This window comes from Ambystoma mexicanum, chromosome 6p, assembly GCF_040938575.1.
Source record: "Ambystoma mexicanum isolate Mex_15411 chromosome 6p, UKY_AmexF1_1, whole genome shotgun sequence".
NCBI classification, from domain to species: domain Eukaryota; kingdom Metazoa; phylum Chordata; class Amphibia; order Caudata; family Ambystomatidae; genus Ambystoma; species Ambystoma mexicanum.
The window spans coordinates 557085223-557107773 of record NC_090935.1 but is presented as its reverse complement, the minus strand read 5'-3'; the positions used below and the strand labels follow the sequence as shown (position 1 = coordinate 557107773).

The following is a 22551-nucleotide window of genomic DNA, read 5'->3' as shown; positions in this document are numbered from 1 at the left end:
CATCAGGTCCACGTGCCTTGGAATCGTATGGAATTATTGTCTTTCACTAAGAACTTTCCAGATATTAGACAGAATCCGGAGCAATGATATAGTCAAACTAACTGTGGGCTAAAGACTGGACCTCTAACACAGAGTGATATTGACCAGTTATTTTCATGTACATTACCTCCAGACATTTGGAGACAGTGTAGAAAACAAGATAGTGAAGAACTGCCTATTAAATGGACTGATTTGGAGGATGAGACGGTGATCAAATACAGAAATGGGCAGGGTTGTTTACACAGGACTATTATTGCCTTACCAGAGTACATAATGAGAAGTATAGAACAGACAGTACCCAGAAAGCAGATGAACTGGGATAGGCTATTATGTGATTGAAGCTCTGTGCGCACCTCATTACTATGATATTCAAATTTGTTTTCTCTTTTTGCAGTGTAATGTTCATGGTGCCACTTGACCCGATATGTCACACTGTACATAACTGTATATTATAATCTTATGACTATCCAGTATACATGCAACTTTGTCTCTTGACCTGGATCCTGCCTTGTATATACCTGCCAATTGTAATATTTCTGATGACCTTGTACTTTCCTACTTACCATGTACTTGTAACTAAGTTGAGCATATTCCTGTCTTTTTGCGCCCTGATGCCCCAGGGTCTGGCGCGCTCTATAAATAATAAACTAAAATAACTAAACTAAGCTAACTACTCGTAAACAGGAGGAAGGAGAATCAGTTGAGAAATATTTCACCAGGAAAGAGCACGCTTTTAGCAGAACGGACTGAAGTACTACAGAAGGCCAAACTGCATTCTGTTCACTTATTGTCAAAGGATTGCTTACTTACCTTAAGCATGATATTCAAACATATGAACCCACATGGCCAACCCAAAATGCTGCTCAGATACTAACCATAGCTAGGTATTATGCTGATAGACACAGTAAAGAAAAGACTGAGAAAGAAAGAAAGCGGAATAGTTAAAAAACTAGAGCAATGATCCAACAGGCATTTCCAGACACAGGACGATGACAGATGCAGAAAGAAAGTCTATGTATCGAGGACGGGGACGAGGAGCAAGTGCACCGCCCTCCAATGGAAGGAGTGGTATAGGTGAAGGGTGCCATTATTGTAAATCCCAGGATCATTGTATCTGGGAATGTCCTTTAAGGCCTAGGGGGAGAGGAAGATCAGTAGGGCGTGGTTTCGCCAGAGGACAGATGAGACAAAGTAATGGAAGTTAAAACTATCCAAGAGAACCAGAATTATTTTGAACCCAGACAAGGCCAACAGTGCTCAGCAAGGGATTACTATCAAGATGATGCACATTCAGATGATTATGTAGAATAGGGATACCCAAGAGAGGGACAAGGGAGAATGGAAATCCAAGTTACGTTGAGTTAGCACTTAAAGATGCCAAGCCAGGAAAATTCAAGTTCTTACTTGATACCAGGGCCTCCCATGCATCCATCTCCTATGAATTGATACCTACTGTACCCCTCTCTGGGAAAGCAAATACATCAGTAGGATTTTCAAATACGCCTATTCATGGCCCCAGTTCAGAGCCTATCCAATTTTCTATAGGACCCATTTCATGTCTTGCTCCTGTTGTGCTTACTGACAAATGCGCTTTGAATCTATTGGGAATGGATCCGCTAAAAAGAATTGCATGCAACAATTTATTGTACACCTGATTGTGTGTACCTCACTTGCATGTCTGATTACTTACAAAAAGGCTGTGCTTACACTGCCACTACCACAGATTTGATGATAAAGTATGGGCTAAAGGTAAAAATGATGTATGTTGTCTCCAAATACAACCAGTTCGCTTTACATTAAAAGATAATGTTATTTACCAAAGAACACCCCAGTACAAAATAACACAGCAAGCACTAGAAGGAACCCATAGCTAAAGGCATTGTGAAACAAATTGCAGGCAGCCCCTGTAACAGCCTGATATTTCCTAGTCAGTAGAAGGTTAGTGAGAATGCAACACCTGAATGGAGGTTAATTATTGATCTGCGTGGTATTAACAAGATAGTGCTGCCTCAATTTCCTGTTGTACCAGATAGGGTTTCTCTTTTTACCATTCTCCCACCTACAGCTAAGTATTTTACAGTAATAGACCTTAAGAACACATTTTTTTGCGTTCTAATCCATGACGATAGCCAGTATTTGTTTGCTTTTAATATTGAAGGAAGGTCTTATACATTCTGTAGAGCTCCACAGGGTTACAGAGTCCAAGTATTTACAGTCAAGCTTTAAAAGCACAGATAGATTGCTTTTCACTTCCTAATGATACAGCCCTTTTACAATATGTGGATGATTTACTTATAGCTGCTGACACTAAAGAGCAATACATAAACTGTACAGTCCAATTATTGAATTTCTTAGCACCATTGGGTCACAAAGCTTCATAGAGTAAGCTACTGTTTTGCCAAAAGCATGTTACTTATTTGGGTCATCCCCTATCCAAGAGAGAAAGGAGATTACATCCACAAAGAATACAAGCTGTATTCAGTACAGGAGCTCCAACCACAGAGCAAGAAGTGAGAGAGTTTTTGGGTATGATGTCATTTTACCGCCAATGAAAGATCAGGATGTTAGTTATCTGTGTTAACTCCACTCCAAGGAGATAAAAACAGGCCTTGCGCCTATTTTTCCTCCACCTTAGATACATTGGCTAGAGGTTTACCAAGGTGTCTAAGGGCAAGCACAGCTGCTGCCCTTTCTGTCAAACAATCTGAACGTTTAGTGCAAGGACACCCACTGTTAGTGATGGTGCCTCATGCTATTGATATACTGATTAACAAAACGCAAACTCAGCATATGAGAAATGCTAGATTGACCAGATATTAACTGATTTTACTTGCACCACTCAACGATAAAAAGGTGCAATTCTCTGAACCCTGCCACAATGCTACCCCTCCCTTCTGATGACCTCACTGTATTGCATGACTGCATACTTACAGACGAGGAGACGAAGGGAATGGTAGATTTAACTGATATACCTTTAACAGATCCTGATGGAACTCTATACGTGTATGACTCGTGTTTTAAACTGCCATGCGGTAGCTTCATAGCTGCCTATGCTATTACCACATTGAAAACTGTGGTTGAAATTTGTTAAATTACACAGCACTCTGCCCAAGCAGCAGAAATCATTGCATTGACTCGAGCATGTGAGATCAGTCTTGATTTAAGAGTGAATATATATACCGATAGCCAGTACGCCTTCGGAGTGGCGCATCATTATAGAAAATTATGGGCTGAGAAAGATTTTCTTACTTCTCACGGTACAAAAAATCCACCATGGAATGCTGATCACAAGGTTGTTGAATTCACTAGTACCGCCTAGACAGTTATCATCAAATGCAGCACTCACAAGTAAGTGACAAATGAAATGGGAATAGGTAATGCTTCTGCTGATAGGACAGCTAAATTGACTGCCCAAGCACCTACCACTTTAACCTATGTCTCAGTAAGTGCACCAGTGAATATAGAATTTGATAATTCTCTTGAATGTGTCAGAGAAATACAAGCAGATGCATCCAAAGAGGAAATTGAGAAATGGAACAGCAAAGATACCTTGACGATGATAGTTATATATACAACTCTGATAAGAGATTATGGATGTTAACTAACAAGTATGTGCCTATGATGGTTAGAATGGCACGTGGACACTCCCATATAGGTGCAGATGCAATTGTAGCCTTATTGGGAGAAGTATGGTATAATGCAGACATTCGAAAGATTGCTATAGCTACATGTAAGGATTATATTACCTGCTTAACACACAATATACGAAAGGGTGCACCTATCACTAGAGGTCATTTCAGACCCCCAGAACTGCCTTTTGAATGTCTTCAAATGGATTTCATAGAAATGCCTCAATGTCGGAGATTCAAATATGTTTTAGTTGTAGTATGTATGTTTAGCAAATGGACAGAAGCATTCCCTATGGTGGATAATACTGCTTTGAGCACTGCCAAAGCTTTGGTAAAAGAGTATTTACCAAGATACGGACTGCCCCATACAATTTGGAGTGACAATGGAGTTCACTTTGTTAATAAGACAATGGACCTAGTGTGTCAGGCATTGGGAATACGCCAACGATTCCACTCAATATATCATGCGGAAGCATCTGGCCTTGGTGAGAGATTTAATTCAACCTTTAAGAGCAAAATGGCAAAGATCTGTGCTAGTAGCCCCCTCAAGTTGGTAGATGCATTGCCCCTAGCCCTTAATGTCCATACATACTGTCCCACACTCAGGAGTAGGTTTGTCACCATATGAGGTAGTAATGGGATGGCCTGCAAATATATGGGGAATCTCAAGTCCCAGAAAACGGTCTAATGTCCCTTATCCTTTGTTGAGAGATTACTGTTTGGAGCTTACTAAGAGGTTGTCTATTATTCATAAGTATGTGAAAGACTTTTTGCTAAAGCCTCTTGAAGGGCCAGGCCACTCTATCCAGCCTGGTGACTGGATCTTTACCAAGAATTTCCAGCAATCATCCAGTCTAAAAGCACATTGGAAGGGCACAGTCCAAGTTCTACTGGCCACCCAGACTGCTGTAAGGTGTGAAGGATATTGTAACTGGATACATGCGAGCCGCGTTAAGCGGGCTCCTACATTTCTGGCTGGGAATACGTCTACCGAGTTACCATGGGAAGAATCTGTGCCGAAAGGGACTGATCATCCCCACAGACTACCTCCGTGCAACGTTTCCTCAGGCATCGTGCCTCCCAAAGACATCACAGGAATGACAGAGGGACCACGATATACCTGCAGGCCTTGAAAGCTGAAGTGACAGTACTGATTGACATTTGCTACTTTTACTGATTGACTTTGCTTACTTTTCTACAAACGGATTTTCCACGGATTGTCCAGGGTGGAGAATACTGGTATCTTTAACCAATTGTCTTTGGGGTGAGGCATATGAACACTCCTGAAACTCTTATAAACCTTGTTTTGCCTCAGCCCGTTACAATATTTCCTTTAAGGAACTCTCTCATAATGCCAAACAGTATCTATGACTCGCTTACTCCTGAAGCCAGACGTTGGTATCGCTCCAAATCCAAGCATCTGTAGCTTCTCCTACTCCCGAGTGTTTTCCTATTGGGTTTATTTAATTCCCAAGACAGATTGCACAAACCTCCATATTCTGCTAAACCTATATCTGTCCTTGGGTTGCCAGTCATTTGGTCGAAAACAATTGGTCGACTGGTCAATTGGTCGAATCAATTTGGTCGAAAACCAAATGGTCGAATTTTTTTATTTTTTTTATTTTTACCCCTTTTTTTGGGGGGGTCCCCCCCCCCCCCCCCCACCCCTCTTTTTTTCTTTTTTTTTCTACACGAAAACCCACAAAAAACACATATAAATAAAAAAAAAAATTCGACCATTTGGTTTTCGACCAAATGACGTCGACCAAATTGCAGTCGACCAGTTTGTAGTCGACCAAATGACTGGACACCCTGTCCTTGTTAGGCAGAATCCTGTGCAGTGCCCTTAGGGACCACTACACACAATTAAGACTAAAGGTGGCAATACAAGTTTTACCTTTGGTACAAGCCTGTACTACTATATTAAAGTGGTAGCAGTAGCTGAGCAGCCATGCTTATGTCAAGAGTATATGAGCAGTAGCATAGATTACACAAAGGGATCACAATTACTGTGACTCAAGCAAACATTGACTCAAGTTTTCAGGTAGAAAAAATATTTATTTTTAAACCATGTTATAAACACAACACTTCTATTAATTCAAAACCACAAGTAAAATACACTACAACCAACCAATTCACTTTGGTACCCTCTAATTCAAGGTAAGTACCCTACGTATTATTGGACCGGTATTGTGATAGAAAAGAAGTTACGGGAATACACTTGCGATCACTTTTTGACAGTAATGACAGTTCGGTCTTACTAAAGAAACGCTTATCCGCGGCAAGTTATGTTACCGGGGCAAAAACACACTTAGCAGCTGAGTTAACCAGAGAGTTCGGGGCAGAAATCATAGGCAATACTTTTGTCAAGACAGACAGAATCAGAGAACACTAGTTGACAGGAATTCAAGAGTCAATATGCCAGAGCCAGTGTCAAGTGGAACCAGGTTCCTGTTGTCGAGGATCACACAGTCGGACAGTTCGAGATTCAACTTTGCCAGGAGTACTTAAATATTGTCAACAGAGGAAGCAAAAGTTATAAGAAGGAGGGAAAACAAGGGCAAGCCTTTGAGGCGAAGAAAAGGGGATCACCCTATTTCTGCAAGCAGAACACAGTTCTTTATTCAAGGAAAAAGTGGTTGCCACGGCAGTTCTTCCTGGTAGTTTCCTGCAGACCCACAGTTCCTGGAGCTTTGATGTGAAGGACGTCTGGAGGGTCTGCACCACACAGGGATGAGGCCGGCCGCAGCGACGGTGAATAAAAGGTGCGCTCCTTAAAAACAGGAGAGGCTCTTCAGATGGCTATTCGGACCACTACAGCAGTGTGCAGCGATTTCAACCAAGAAGAGGACCCCCTGGCTGTGGAAGATGAGCTGGTTATCCCCACCAGGCTCAAGGGTAGAAGACTCCGGACTGGATCTTCTCTTAGTCGTTGAAGGGGTAGATGGCTCAGGACTGCAGCAGGGCTTCACCAGGACTCGGGGTTGCAGCAGCCGTCTTCTTCTTCGCTTCTCTTCGGTTTCTTGTGGTTCCAGTGGCGACTGACTTCTAGCCCAAGAGACCTGCCTTTTATGCGAAAATCCCCCATTCACACAGCCTGGCTGTCAATCATGCAGCAGGGGGGTTTGTCCAGCCCGGACAACCACCTCAGCCAATCATGGCAAAGTGCGACTTGGGTTTCCTAGGATACTCTGTGCAGGGGGTGACTACACCCCTCCCTCACATTCAGCCCACCTAGACACTCAGGCTCCTGGAGGAGGGCTTCTGAGCAGAAGCCCACCAAAAGACAGTGAACAAAGGAGGCAAACCTGGTTTGCCGCTCAAAGTAAAACATAAGAAGGACTTTAACAAAAAGAAATGGCGAATAAACCCGACCAGAGCCAAAAGAAAAAGTATTTGGTCAAGCGGGTTTAAGTTTGAGGCTAATATAATAGCCTAAAACAATATCACGTTTATATAGTATAATCGCGGTAGAAAAGTTAGGGTAGATACCACTGCCACCACCCAGGTCTAAATGTTAAATGAACGAAACAATGCTCTAGGAGGCACATATAAAAAAGGATATAGAGTAACCTTTTCCAGTACTCCATGTAAGATAAAGTGTACTGGATCTGTGGTAGATTGACTAAGTAAAGTTAATGGCAACTTTACCCTTTTCTGGGGGACAGTAGTCAGCCTCAGAAATGGAGTCTGTGGGAAGTCTAAAAGACAACCCTGTGTCACTGCACTGAAGGTGCTGTGTAAGAGTCAAAATAAGGGGGCTACTGAAGTGGTGTACTACAGATGCCACAATCACAGAAAAAGATGAAATAACATGGCAAAACATGGGTAAGAGTGGGGGAAAAGCTCACACTCTTACCAAGTGAAAGAAATAACTCCAGAAATCCAGCAAAGCTGCTGGGGGATTCACTAGGTAATGGAAATTAGCCATAACAGGAGAATTCTCCCTAACAGTCCCATCACCTGAAGAGTTGTCTCATAAGGAACAATTGAGAGAGAATTCTTTTATTTCCCTGCTCCAGCACAATCATGATATTGTGAAGGATTCAGATTGCTGGATCTTTTTGCAGCTACCTGCCTATGTGGGGGAAGGGATGCCCCTGCAACAGATACCTTTACCTTTCCTTCCTTCCGGATATGCGCTTTATTTAGTTTTCTCACATATTGAGATAGTGCATGCCCTTAGAAGGATGTCTTTAGGGTTTAGCACCAAGCGTGGTACTGCTTTGAATCAGAAAAGCGCCTGATTTTGATAAGGATATCCTTACAAAGGGCCAATGTGATCTTGTAACTGTGCCCAATGCTACTTTTCCTCTTTCTTCCTATTTCTCTCCTTTTTCTGAGACTGCAAACCTTCCTGCCCTATATTCTCCTGATCAGTTTCGTGTGAACTCCCCTACTACAAGCCCGATTGCATTCCTTAAAATAAGAAACAGATGTCCAAGGTAGTATCTATATAGAAGCTTCTGGGACCTATGATGTGGGATATAGCTTAGATTGCGACATGACCTACCAAATGCCTGATCTACATCCTTCTGTGGATGCCCCCCATGTACTTGGGAGAAGTGGTAGTAGTGCGCACATATGGCTTCCCAAGGGCTAGGCAGGGCGTTGCCATCTAGGATTTGTATTGCCAGCCATAACTCTTAAGCACAACATTGATGTTCCACAACCTGCCATTAAGCCCCTACCACACTCCAGAAGGGATGAGGTGAACCAAGGAGACACTGCAGCTGACATTGCCGGTGACCTAATGAAAGCTTGTATTCCCTGGTTTGGCCCCGCTATTAACTCCCGTAGTATTAGGAGATTGGCTAGGCTCTTGGAGGCCACAATCTCTGAGACAATAGATGCTTTAGAAAACATGACAATTGAAATGCAAGCTATTAGGCTAGTGGCCCTTCAGAACAGGATGGTTCTAGACAGGATTCTGGCAGAGCACGGCGGGACATGCAAAATTAAAGGTTCTTCCTGCTGCTCGTACGTGCCCAATTCATCTTCCACAGTGCGCAAGTCCATAAAAAGGCTCTATGAGATTGTTCCCAGGTACACATAGACACTGTTTCATGGGACATTTTACATTCCATTTGTTTGTTTATGTTTGTTTATTATTTAAAATGCACATCATACCCAGGGGTAACAGGGCGCAGCAGTTACACGTATATGCAAATCTTAGTTACTACACAGGAGATATAGATGTTTCATACAAGTAATACTTACAGGAGGTATATACAGGTGGTGTCTATTTACAGGCATAGGGTATAGTTATATACCAATTATATATACAAATAATTATATATACAGATATACATTCGGGGTTTCTTTAGCCTATGGGGCTGGAAAATAGAAATGTTACTGCTTACAGGGATCCTAATAATCCTGGGATGCTGCCTCTTTGTTAATTGCTTAACCGCACGCTGCCATTACCTGGCCCAATCGTGTGCCCCACGGCCATATCATAGTGCCAGAGGGATGGCCCTCATGATCCTGGATGTTGCCATACAAGAAATTATGCAAATTGAGATGACTGGAATGGACAGAGGAGGCCCTGCTTTTCCTCCTCTGCTTCACCTTGCACCACTAGTGATGCCACTGACTATGTACCACAAGCAGTTGTGGGGAAATATATGAAGTTGTTCTGTAGCTATGATCTAAAACCCAATTGTAGCACTGATAATCAGAAAGGCTGCTTGTGGAAAACCAATTGTATCTGCTCATCAGCTCTACAATATAACCCACCAAAGCCATACAAAATATCAGCTCAAACAATGTAACTTACAATAGAACCTGCTATTATAATGTAAACTGCTAAAGGCCATTTATGAAATCTGAAAGGTTATGTCTCACTGCTAAAATACATGATGCATGAAAAACTGCTTGCTCTGGCTGAATGTATGAAGAAGGAACAAGTTACTTACCTGTAACTGTTGTTATCCAGCATGGGTCTGGCATGGATTGACATGCTCATGAATACAAGAATACATAGCAGCACACACATGCACAACCACGGGAGGTAGCAAGGCTCAACATTAAGCATATCAACAACCCAACATTAAGCATCTCTTACCTCCTCACCAGGCCCACTTTCAGGCGAACAGGTTGCGCAGCACTGCTTGGCCGACTCTGGACTCCTCTCTGTAATCCCAGTCGACCCAGTAGAATCTTGTGAAGGTGTGCGTCGACCTCCACGTAGCAGCCCTGCAGATGTCCAGCAAGGGCACACCAGACAAGAACGCCGTGGTAGCAGCGATCGCTCTGGTCGAATGGGCTCTCGGACGCCTGGCAACAGTCTGTGCCAACTGGTGACAGTGTATGATGCAGCCGGAGAGCCACCTGGAAATAGAAGCCTTCGAAAGGGCCTTCCCTTGGTTCACAGGTCCAAAGTTCACAAATAGCGGTGAAGTCTTCCGAAGGGTCTTCGTGCGGTCCACTTAGAACTTCAGCGCTCTAGCCACATCCAGCGAGTTCAAAGTCCTCTCAGCCGGCGACGAAGGCGACGGGAAGAAAACCGGTAACACCAAGGGCTCGTTCAGATAGAAGTCCGACGGCACCTTGGACATGAAGGAGGGGTGCGTCCTCAGCACTACCCTCGTCTTGTGGAATGTCAGGTATGGAGGTTTACAGGAGAGGGCTTGGATCTCTCCCACTCTTCGTGCGGAGGTGATGGCCGCGAGAAACGCGGTCTTCCACGATAGGAATTTCAATGGTGCTGAATGCAGCGGCTCAAATGGCTGTCCCATGAGCCTGCTCAGCACCACGTTGAGCTCCCATGCCAGGGCCGGAGCCTTCACTGGCAGGAATGTCCGAAACAGCCCTTTCATGAACTCCTTCACCAGGCGATGGGACCACAGAGATGATTGCCCCGGAGTTAAGGTGAAGCGGGAAATTGCCACTAGATGGATTTTGATGGAGGCATGAGTTAGCCCCGCCTTGGCAAACGACAGTAGGTACAGCAGCACTTGAGGGGCCGTAATACGCAGAGGGTTAATCTTCTGTGCACGGCACCAGACAAAGAACCTCTTCCATTTGTGTCCATAGCACTTGAGGGTCGAGGACGCCCTGGCCTTTGCAAGCACCTCCTTGCAGTCCGCCGGGATATCGTGCCCTCCAAACTCTAATGCTGCAGGAGCCAGGCCTGTAAGCCCAGCGACCCTGGGTCGTGGTGGAGGATGGCACCTCCTTCATTGGAGGTCCGCGTCCGTCAGCAGTTTGACTGGGGAGGAGGGGGGAGAACACTGACATGTCCAGAAGGTCCGGGAACCAGATCTGCCTCGGCCACGCCGGTGCGACGAGGATCATTGTTAGGGAGAATTCTCATCTATAGCTGATTTCCCTCACCTAGCGAGTCCCCCAGCAGCTTTGCTGGACTTCTGGAGTTTATTTTTATTCCACTTGGTAAGAGTGAGAGCTTTTCCCCCACCCTTACCAGTGTTTTGCTATGTGTTTCTATCTATTTTTGTGATTGTGGACTCTGAAGTACACCACTTCAGTAGCCCCCTTCTTTTTGTGTCACACAGCACCTTCAGTGCCGTGGCACAGGGTTGACTTTGAGACTTCCCTCGACTCCATTTCTGAGGCGACTAACGTCCCCCAGAAAAGACAGATCCAGTACACCCCATCTTCCATGGAGTACTGGAAAGGGTTAATTCGTATCCCTTTTTATCTGTACCTCCTAGAGCATTGTTTCGCTCTTAACAGTTAGATTTGGCTGGTGGCAGTGGTATCTACCCTAACATTTCTACCGCGATTATATTAGATAAACGTGGTACTGTTCTTGGCTATTATATTAGCCTCGAACATAAACCCGCTTGACCAAATCATCTTTATTTTGGCTCCGGTTGGGTTTATTCGCCATTTCTTTTTGTTAAAGTCCTTCTTGTGTTTTACTTTGCGCAGCAAACTAGGTTCGCCTTCTTTGTTCACTGTCTTTTGGCAGGCTTCTGCTCAGAAGACCTCCTCCAGGCACCTGGGTGTCTAGGTGGGCTGAATGTGAGGGAGGGGTGTAGTCACCCCCTGCACAGGGTATCCTAGGAAACCCAAGTCGCACTTTGTCATGATTAGCCATGGTAGTTGTCCGGGCTGGACAACCCCCTGCTGGCTGATTGACAGCCAAGCTGTGTGAACGGGGGTTTTTCGCATAAAAGGCAGGTATCTTGGGCTAGAAGCCAGAGAGTCGCCAATGGAACTACAAGGAACCGAAGAGAAGCAGAGAGAACAACGGCTGCTGCAACTACCCCGTCCCGGTGAAGCCCTGCTGCAGTCCTGAGCTATCTTCCCTTCAACGATTTAGAGGAAATCCAGTCAAGGGTCTTCTTCCGTTGAGCTTGGTGGGGATAACCAGCTCGTCTTCCACAGCCAGAGGATCCTCTTCCTTGGTCGAAATCGCAGCACGCTGCTGTAGTGGTCCGGATAGCCACCTGAAGAGCCTCTCCTGTTTTTAAGGAGCACACCTTTTATTCCTCGTCGCTGCTGTCGGCTTCATCCCTGTGTGGTGCAGACCCCCTTCAGACGTCCTCCTTCACAACGAAGCTCTAGGAATCGTGGGTCTGCGGGAAACCAACAGGAACAACTGCCAGGGCACCAGCTGCACCATTGGAACAAGGTACTGTGTTCTGCTTGAGGAAACTGGGTGAATCCCTTTTCTTCATTTTCCAAGGCTTGCCCTCGTCTTCCCTCCTACTTATGAATTTTGCTTCCGAACATTGACAGTATCGAAGTACTTTTGGCTATGTTGAATCGTGAACTGTCTGACTGTGTGATCTTCGGCAACAGGCCCCGGTGTCTTTCGACCCTGGCCCTTTGACTTTTGAACTCCTCTGTCTGAGTGTTTCTTGATTCTACCTGCCTAACCAAAATATTGCCTGTGATTTTTGCCTCCAACTCCCTCTGGGTATCTCAGGTGTTAAGTGTGCTTTTGCCCCGGTAGCATTTCTTGTCACGGATACGCATTTATTTAGTAGACCGAACTGTCAAAAAGTGATCGCAATCGTATTCGCGGTAACTTGTTTTGGCCTCAACACCGGTTCATTCGAACACAGGTACTTACATTGAGACTTACTGTACAAAGTGAATTGGTTAGTTGTAGTATATTTAACGTGTGGTTTTTAATTGAGTTTAATAGAAGTGTTGTGTTTATAACGAATGGTTTAAAAATAAATGTACTTATATTTTTTTACCTGAAACCTTGAGTCAGTGTTTGCTTGAGTCACAGTAATTGTGGTCCCTTTGTGAAATCTCTGCTAGTGCTCATATACTCTTGAGATAAGCCTGGCTGCTCCGCCACTGCTACCACTCTGACATAGTAGTACAGGCTTGTACCAAAGGTAAAACTTTTGTTGCCTCCTGTGGTCTTAATTGTGTGCAGTGGTCCCTAAGGGCACTGCACAGGATTCTGCCTAACAATCATCCTGCAGCAGGAACGTCTGAGTTGATTGATGAGTCGCAGCAGCAACGGTAACAGTGGGAACGCATACAGGAACAGGCCGTCCCAGGGTAATGAGAAGGCACCGGCCATGCTCCCTGGCTGGGGAAACCTGATGGCGAACCTCCAGCATTTGGCGTTCGTCGCCATCGCAAATAGGTCGGTCTGGGGATTGCCCCATCGTAGGAATAGGAGATCCACTTGATCCTGCCACAGTTCCCACTTGTGCCACGAGTGCAGCTCCGTGAGTGAATCAGCAATGGTGGTCTTTATTCCTGCCAAATGGAAGGGTACCAGAAACATCCCTTGGGCAACGGCCCAGTGCCACGGATCCTGGGCCTCCTTGGATAGGGCCGGGGAGCTGGTGCCTCCCTGCTTCCGGATGTAGAATATTGTGGTGGTGTTGTCGGTGAAGATCCTGATCACCTTGCCCCTGAGGGGCGGGAAGGAACGACCTGAGGGCCCAGAACACAGCTCGGAGCTTCAGGACATTGATGTGTAGTGACCTCTCCTCTGGGAGCCAAAGGCCTCTTCGTCGAGATCTCCGGTGTGTGCTCCCCATCACTCCAGGGAGGCGTCCGTCGTCACCGTTTCCTGATGAGCCGGGGTCTGGAAGTCCATGCCCGCCACCAGAAGTGTGCGGGTGCCCCACCACCGGATCTCTTGGCGGAAGGTCTCGTTGAGTGAGATCCTGTCTTCGAAGCTGTCCCCCGCTTGCATCCAACGGGCGTCGACGAACTCCTGTATTGGTTGCATGCGCAGTCTGCGTAGGCGCACAAAGTAGATGCACAAGGACATCATGCCGAGCAGGGACTTGATGGACCTCACCCTGGCCACGTCCATGTTCGACAGCCGTTGCACCTTGCCCAGGATGGTTCTATGTTATTACACCGCGGGACTTTTCATCGCAGATTTTTTTACCGCATATTTCTTTTAAAGAACTCATTGATTATTTTTTGGGGGGGGGGGAGGCGGGTTACCACACAAACCCCCCTTTTAAAAAAATCGCCTACACCCACACCCATTTTTTAAAATATTACCCCCCCCCCAAAAAAAAAAAGATTTGTTTTTTTTCTAAAAAAGATTCGTTTTTTTCTAAAAAAATACCGTAAAAAAACCTGCGATGAAAAGTCCTGCGATGTGATAACGCGATACCCCCAGGATGGCCTTCATCCTTTCCTCCGACGGAGAAGCCAATCGCGTCACTGTGTCGAGCCTGGCCCCCAGCAACAGTACCAAGTGGGATTTCGCGAAGTTAATAGAAAATCCCAGATACGTGAACAGTTGAACGGTCTTCGCTGTGTGATCGATGGCTGTCTCCATCGGGATCGACCGGGGCTTCTCCCGAAGCTTACCCGGATTCTCAGATTTCCTCTTCCCAGAGCCAGAGCGCTGGCTCTTGTTTGATGGTGTCGGTGATAATGCGCCATGCCTGGCAGCCGAGGAGCCCGAACGATTGGCTCTCCCGGTGCCCGCGGACTCGCAGTGCTTAGCCTTTTGTTGGGCCCCCGTCACCGGAGCTGTTACACTCACCTGGTTCCCACAGGGGCGTCGATCGAACCCCGACAGCAGAGGCCTCCACCAACGTGAAACGTAGGGCAAAGATGGCTGTCTGGACGGACCCGCCTAATCTCATGTGCTTGACTCGTAGGAATATTCTCCTGTAGATGGGGAAAGGGATTTAGTGCCGTGGATTTGAGTGCAGACCACTCTCCACTGCTCCCGCTCTCCCCGCTGGCCAACTCCGATATTCCCACTTAGTGTCCTCACCTTATGTTTTTAATGGATGAGCTCTCCATCCTGCGTGGCTTGCAGGGGCGTGTGGATACCAGTTACTTCACTGGTTTGGGGTATTGGAGATCTGGAAGATTATTGACTCCGGAGTTTACCAAGTTTAAAGAGTTCAATATGTCTAATGCTCATTCTTGCACCCCTTGGTGATTTTGCGGCAACAAATACTGTCTGGAGGTTGCTGGTGGCGTTCAGGTAAGAGTCTGTATTACCCAACACTATCCAGTAAAGTTGCGCGAGTTTAACTTGTTTTTTCCTCCCTTCATAGATGCGGCGTAAGAAGATGAGGCATTATCCTTCAATACGCCGCCGGTGGTAAATGAGGTAAGCCTTGTGGTAAAATGATTGTCTGTGTAGTCTCTCTAGGCTCACCTCGCTATTCCTTTGTCTTTTTTCCCCAGGTGTTGAAGATCACCGAAGAAAATGATGGAGGCAGCACCGAGTCGAAGATGCTGTGGACTAGTGAGAATGGAGCGGCGCTGCAGCTGCGAAGCGACGCGTGTCGAAGTAATGTCCCTTCAGGCTCGGAATGGTGCAAGATCCTGAATCAGGTAAGGAATTAGATTAATGTCCGTAACCTAACCTCTTCTCCTATTTTCCCCTTTCTTCTAGGAGCTCCGGATGCGAGGCGGGCATGGCAGAAGACTGGATGCAGGTTCGCAGGCACCGTGAGCGATACGCTGTAGAATGCAGAATAACGCGAAGCGTGTGTTGTAGATCGGGCGTGGTTTAAATGGCCTCAAAAGTAGTCCCAGGTAAGAAGTCTCTAGAACCACACCCGAGTAAAAAATAGTCCTTGCAGAAAAATAGTCCCTTCCAGGTCTCACGTTGGCCTGGATGCATGTGCAGCATGGTCTGCCTGAGTTAAGTGATGACTATGAGCCTGACGCCTTAGGCGCCAGGAATGATTCCTACTATGAGCCTGGTGCCTAAGACGCCAGGACTGAACCTAGATAGCCCCTAGCCGGGGCTTCTGAGGTTTTACTAAATGTCTGGATGCCTGCTTCCGGGGCGTATGGGCTTGGTCCAGATGCCCAGGGTTAGGCATCATGATAGGAGCGCCCTCAAAGGTCTTAGAAGACCGCTCAGACTTCTTCTCACTTGCTGCTGGGCTTTTCGCTTCCAGCCAGTTGGTGAGTCGGATACGACGATCCTTCTTAGTACGTTCGGACATGTTCTTGCAAAATGCAGTCCTTCTCCATGTGCGTTTTTGTCTTCGTGAAGGCAGTAGAAGCATCGAGAATGCTCATCCTCCTTGAACACATTCTGTAATCCGCATCCAGGGCAGCTCCTGAACAGCTTGGATCCGGGTGTTGTGTTTCCTTTGTCCTGGGCCATGTCTACGCGGGGTAGGCCTCAAAGATCTTCCGTAATCCTCCAAGAAGCGGAACTTGACGAAAACTTCGCCCTTGAGGGGCGTAGACATTCTGAAACGGGTCCCCGTTAATCGGATGTAGAAACGGTGGAGTTTGAGGCTCGATTGACCGAAAAAATGAGGTTAAACTCTTTGAAAATTCACAAAACGCAGTAAAAGCTCAAGAACTATAGCACGAGGACTCCCAACACTTGAACATGCGGTAAAAATCTGAAGATGGCTGCCAGAGGAGGGGCTTATGTATAGGGCAGCCATTGGCTGGGGGCAGTATGAACCAGAGAGCAGTGATTGGTTACTAGTAGAAAGAAAGTTCAGAAACGAAACTGAAACTGATTTTTTCTTTACTGAGGATTCCCAGCCTGACGACGGGGAATATTCATTAGCATGTGAATCCATGCCAGACCCCATGCTGGGGAACAAGGCTTGACCTTTATACACAATATGTACGGGTTTAGATTTAAATAAGCTCATCAGATCACCCCAGGTGTGACAATTCTGCTGACAATCGAAATTTACCGTAAACTGCAAGAAACTAATGTATTAATAAAACGAGACTGGCAGAGCACTTCCCTTTTCGGGAAGGAAATCTGCTCCTGGTTTTCACAGTTTTTTTACACAGAAAAGCACAAGCGGCACATTTGCGCTGCTCTCTTTCTTATTATTTCTCTGACATGACCCTGTCATGTTTTATGACGTGAATGCCCTTTTTGTAAATACATATATTGCCCTGACATATAGGATAATTTTGCAGACTTGACGTAGAGACGATTAATCATCACGAGATGCCTAGGCACGTAATGTCTAATAATGCTGTCTGATATCTGCCTATATAATCATGAACATTCTGTATTGAATTTGTCAGTCACTAGGCTACGATGGCTCTCCGTCATTGTAGCTGACTGTCCGCACTTAAGTGTAGAATAAATGCTAGCTTGTGTGAACCTCTGTGTTGGACTCTAATATCTGATATAAAAGTGTTATTTTCCATTGTTTCCAGACAGGGCGAATCCATTCATGCAGCATTGTAAATTCCTTTTTTCACAATTGCTCCTGAAAGCTCCAGAAGCCACCGAAGTTACGACCTCTGTCAGAGTGTTGGTGAGTTTGGCTATAGTCCTTGGGTGCAGATTTTGTCAAAATTGACAGGAACTAAGCTGCTTGGAAGCTATTTTTCTTTTTGTCAAGTTTCTCGTCCCCAGTCAAGTGAAAAAAGTCGCCCCCCTCAAATGGTAGGTCAAGAATATGCTCTTGCACACTGGGGTTAAACTTGGTCGCTTTAAGCCAAGCCGTCCTCATGTCGGTGGCGACACAGATAGCTCTGCCCGCGGTGTCGATGTGAGCCACGGTGGACTCTATACCATCCTGGGCCACAAATTTTGCCTCTGCCAATCCTGCCCTGAATCGCGTCTGACTATGCGCGGGGTGCTCTGGGAGGAAGTCCACAATCTCCCACTGTTAGGGAGAATTCTCATTCTATGGCCAATTTCCCTTACCTAGCGAGTCCCTCAGCAGCTTTTCTGGATTCCTGGAGTTTATTTTTTCCACTTGTTAAGCGTGTGCCTCTTTTCCCAACTCTTACCTGGGTTTTGTCATATGCATTTCTACTTGTTGCGTGGTCTTGGACTCTGGTGCACACCACTCCATGAGCCCAAACTTCTTGTGCGTGTTACACAGCACCTTCGGTGCAGTGACACAGGGTTGTCTTTTAGACTTCCCACCGACTACATTTTCTGGGGCTGACTACTGTCCCCCAGAAACAGGTAAAGTTGCCATTAACTTTACATAGTCACTTTAAAACTACAGAGTACAACCCATCTTACATGGAGTACTGGAAAGTGTTACACCCTACCCCTTGTTGTCTGTGCCTCTCTGAGCTTTGTTTTGCTCTTTTAACATTTAGACTTGGCTGGTGGCAGTGGTATCTACCCTAACTTTTCTACCGCGATTATACTATATAAACGTGCTATTGTTTTAGGCTATTAGAGTAGCCTCGAACATAAACCCGCTTGACCAAATACTCTTTCTTTTTGCTTCGGTTGGGTTTAGTTGCAATTTCTTTTTGTTAGAGTCCTTCTTGTGCTTTACTTTGCGCAGCAAACCTGGTTTGCCTTCTTTGTTCACCGTCTTTTGGCAGGCTTCTGCCAAGAAGCCCTCCTCTAGGCGGCTGTGTGTCTAGGTGGGCTGAATGTGACAGAGGGGTGTAATCACCCCCTGTACAGGGTATCCTAGGAAACCCAAGTCGCACTTTCCCATGATTGGCTGAGGTGGTTGTCTGGGCTGGACAACCCCCCTGCTGCGTGATTGACAGCCAGGCTGTGTGAATGGGGGATTTTCACATAAAAGGCATGACTCTTGGGCTGGAAGTCAGAGCCGCCACTAGAACTACAAGGAACCGAAGAGAAGCATAGAAGACGACTGCTGCTGCAACTATCCCATCCCGATGAAGCCCTGCTGCATTCCTGAGCTATCTACCCTTTGACGACCAGAGAAGATCCAGTCCGGAGTCTTCTTCCCTTGAGACTGGTGAGGTCAATCAGCTCATCTTCCACAGCCAGAGGATCCTCTTCGTGATCGAAATCACTGCACCCTATTGCCGTGGTCCGGATAGCCATCTGAAGAGCCTCTCCTGTTTTAAAGGAGCGCACCTTTTATTCATCGTCGCTGCTGCTGGCCTCATCCCCGAGTGGTGCAGACCCCTCCAGACGTTGTCCTTCTCGTCTCCACGACCGAAGCTCCAGGAACAGTGGGTCTGCAGGAAACTACCAGGAACAACTGCCATGGCACCAGCTACTTCATTGAATAAGGTACTGTGTTCCACTGCGAGGAACTAGGGTGAATCCCTTGCCTCCTCTTCCAAGGCTTGCCCTTGTCTTCCTTCCCTCCCTCTTATAACTTTTGCTTCCTCTGTTGACAATATCCAAGTACTCCTGGCAACGTTGAATCTTGAACTGTCTGACTGTGTGATCCTCGACAACAGGAACCCGGTTCCACTGGACACTGGCTAATGCCTATTGACTTTTGTATTTCTGTCAGCGAGTGTTCTCTGATTCTGTCTGCCTTGACAAAAGTATTGCCTATGATTTCTTTGCGCCCAACTCTCTGTTAGCCCAGGTGCTAAGTGTGTTTTGCCCTGTAACATTTCTTGCCGCGGATATGCATATATTTACTAAGACCGAACTGTCAAAAAGTGATCGCATACGTGTTCACGGTAACGTCTTTTGTTTCACAACATTGGTCCGCCAAAACATAAGGTACTTAACTTGCGTTGTTCTGTGCCAAGATAATTGGTTGTTTGTAGTGTATTTTACGTGTGGTTTTGAATTTATAGAAGTGTTTTATTTTATAACAGATGGTTTCAAAATAAATGTACTTGAGTCAGTGTTTGCCTGAGTCACAGTAATTGTGGTCCATTTGTGTAATCTCTGCTACTGCTCATATACTCTTGAGATAAGCCTGGCTGCTCCGCTACTGCTACCACTTTAACATAGTAGTACAGGCTTGTACCAAAGGTGAACTTGTATTACCACTTGTAGTCTTAATTGTGTGTAGTGGTCCCTAAAGACACTGCACAGGATTCTGCTTAACACCCGCCAAAGCTTTTGGTTCACTCCTGCCAACATTGTGTCCTCGTTGGCCTGCCGCAGGTGGAGCGTGGAGTGCTGAAGTGGGGGTAGATGAAGAGACTAGTTTGGAATAAAGGGAGGCTACAGCTATAACTGAGGAATGCGTCGGGGTGCACCGACAGTATGAGTGAGTCCCCTTCTTCCTGCCTATACTTACCATTAAGGCACTTTTAGGAAGAATGCGTGGTGTGCAGCTTCACCCAGCCCTTTTTGGCCAAGGATTCTTTTTGTGGAAGGATGCCACTTCTTGTGGAAGGGCGGATGGCCAGCACCTTGGCCAAGACCCCCACATCAGGTTGTTCACACCCGCCAGCCTTTTGTGGAAAGTCTTAGCTGATGAGTGTCCTGATCCTTGTCCATATCACGCGCTATGACCTGCAGGTCTAGAGCTGCTGGAGGAGTGCTGGGTGCGGGCAGCTGTGGTGTGCTGTTGAGGGGCATGCGCCGGGGGCAGAGCCACTGACTGGTGTGAGCGTGGGAACCAGGGCCTGAACTGGAACCAGGATCTGGACCACAGTCGAAGCTTCAGGTGGTACCGGAGGGAGCATGACCCTGATGACCTGAACCCCCCCACACCCCCCCCGAGGATGGTGCCCATCTTTCATGAGGGTAAGGAACCTTTCGAAGAACCTATTCTTGCATGCAGGTGAAGGACTTGGGGGCGTAGTAGCCAGGCCCTGTGGCTGCTGAGATATTGCTGGTCCTTGTTGCACTAAACTGGGGGCTGTGTACCACCCCTGTAACAATGTGGTCAGGTATGACATGGACCAGGTAACTGCTGTTGACCAGTCCGATCTAGATGTGTGCTCCCATGCCTGCTCTCCAGGAGGCGGCGGTGCCTCTGGGTGTGCCGCCATATTGTCTGGCCTGGTGCATATTTTGTAATGCCCTGCGCCATGTGCCTTCTGCGTGTTGCCCCGATGAGCTGGGCCCAGGCTCTGCCTGCACGCTTAAAAGTTAAGGGTCAGATCTTCCCTGCAGCTCAGGTAGAGACCTGGGAGGCGACGTGCCCTTGGCCAGGACGCTGGTAGTGCAACTTCTACAGTTGCACTACCAGCGTCCTGGCCGAGGCGGCCCCTCGGGTGCAAGCCCAGTGTTAGAGCAGAGCCCCTCAGGGAGAACCCTGGTACTAGAGCCTTGCAGCCCCTCAGCAGTAGGACCGGGAGGATCTTGTGACCCCCCCCCCCTCACCCTCCCTCGGCTGGTTGGCCGTTAGCTTCCCAGGGAAGGAGTCGCCCTTCCGGGCTGCAGAGGACAACCGAGGAAAACAGGGCACCTACCTTGGGCCTGGTTTCCTCCTCATGTATGCCTTGATGTCTTGTGGTGATCTTTCAAAACGGCTCCCTCCACTTGGCTAAGCGATTCCTTAGGGAGCGCGGGGTCAATGCGTTGCATTCAGATCAGCCGTCCCAGCCGTGGGCGGGGCCAAGGCACCGGAGGAAGAGCCTGTGGGGATCAGCATGGGGGCAGAACCCTTGCAGGCCGGACACCTGCTGAAACCCGCTGTCTTAGTCGACATGCGCAAGGGAGGAGCGTGGCACAAGAGGACAAAGTATTATCTCTGATATTGCCATGTAGAATAAAAAGGGAAAAGAAAATATACCGGGGAAGAGCGCATGGAATTACAAGGCCGGAGGCCTAACCCAGGAGCGCTGGTGAAAGCGGTCCATTCCAGTCAACACAAAAAAGAGAACTGTGGAGTGGCGCCGGTGGGCGGAGTCACCCCAGTGTGCATCTAAATTTAAAGGGGAAGATAAAATAATGTTCTGGTGAAAAAGGTTCTGTTTCCCGTTGTGATGCTGAAATATATTGGAGGGACAAGGCCTCCCTGTCCATGTTCTGTAGTCCTTTTTGATGTATGTTCTGTGTTATTTTCTGCCCAGTAGGACTTCTGGCAGTGCAGCTCTTCCTCTTTTTGGTTTGGAGTACAGACTCTTGGGATACCCTTATGGCACCCATGGGTGGGGGTACAGCCCTGTACCCCATCTGTATGTTTTGGGCACCTATGTATGGCGCACAGAGCAGGGTATGGGCTGGTGGCAGCTCCATGCTGAATTTGACAGGTGCTCCGAGTATCCTCCATTTTGGGATACCCAGGCCCTGCCATTGGAATCAGTTGATTCCTTATAGGAGAAAAGATGGCCCCTGTGGCCTCTTGCTTTCTATTGCCTGTTACCTTGTTTTCCCAAAGCCCTGGGAAGCCCGACTCTGTCCCTTCTCCCCCGACTGGCTGTTGGGCGGAAGCACCATATATGGTATTGTGGGGAAGTCCAGGCCAGACCGGCTGGAGCCTTCCCAGTGACTGTATGTTGTGGGTACGCCCTAGGGGTGAGACAAGGGTGAATGGAGTGTGAGACCAATATGAACTTCGTGTTATGGCTGTCTGCTTTCTGGTATGTGACAAAAACACTGAGACAGCACTACCCGAAACTGGGATGAATGCAGTGTGGAGTGCTGAATGGCAGAGTGCTTGTCCCAATACACATTCCTTGTTTTGAGTGTCTGGAGGCAGGAGAATGGCCTGAATGCACTGCGAGCCTGATTTGCTCGCTGCCTGCATGAATGCCCGTCTGAATGATTGGTTGCCTGAGTGTAACCCAGCAGAGTGAATGAGAGACCAAACAGTATATCTGGGGACCTCTCACTGAGGCTGAAGTTGATACTTGATGCTTA

At 47.0% G+C, this 22551-nt stretch overlaps 1 protein-coding gene across 5 annotated transcripts in view; it reads right to left on the bottom strand.

The window, feature by feature from the left end:
- The window catches only part of ERBIN (erbb2 interacting protein), a 2559118-nt gene that overhangs the window by 892427 nt on the left and 1644140 nt on the right, over nt 1-22551 (bottom strand). The window lies entirely within an intron of this gene.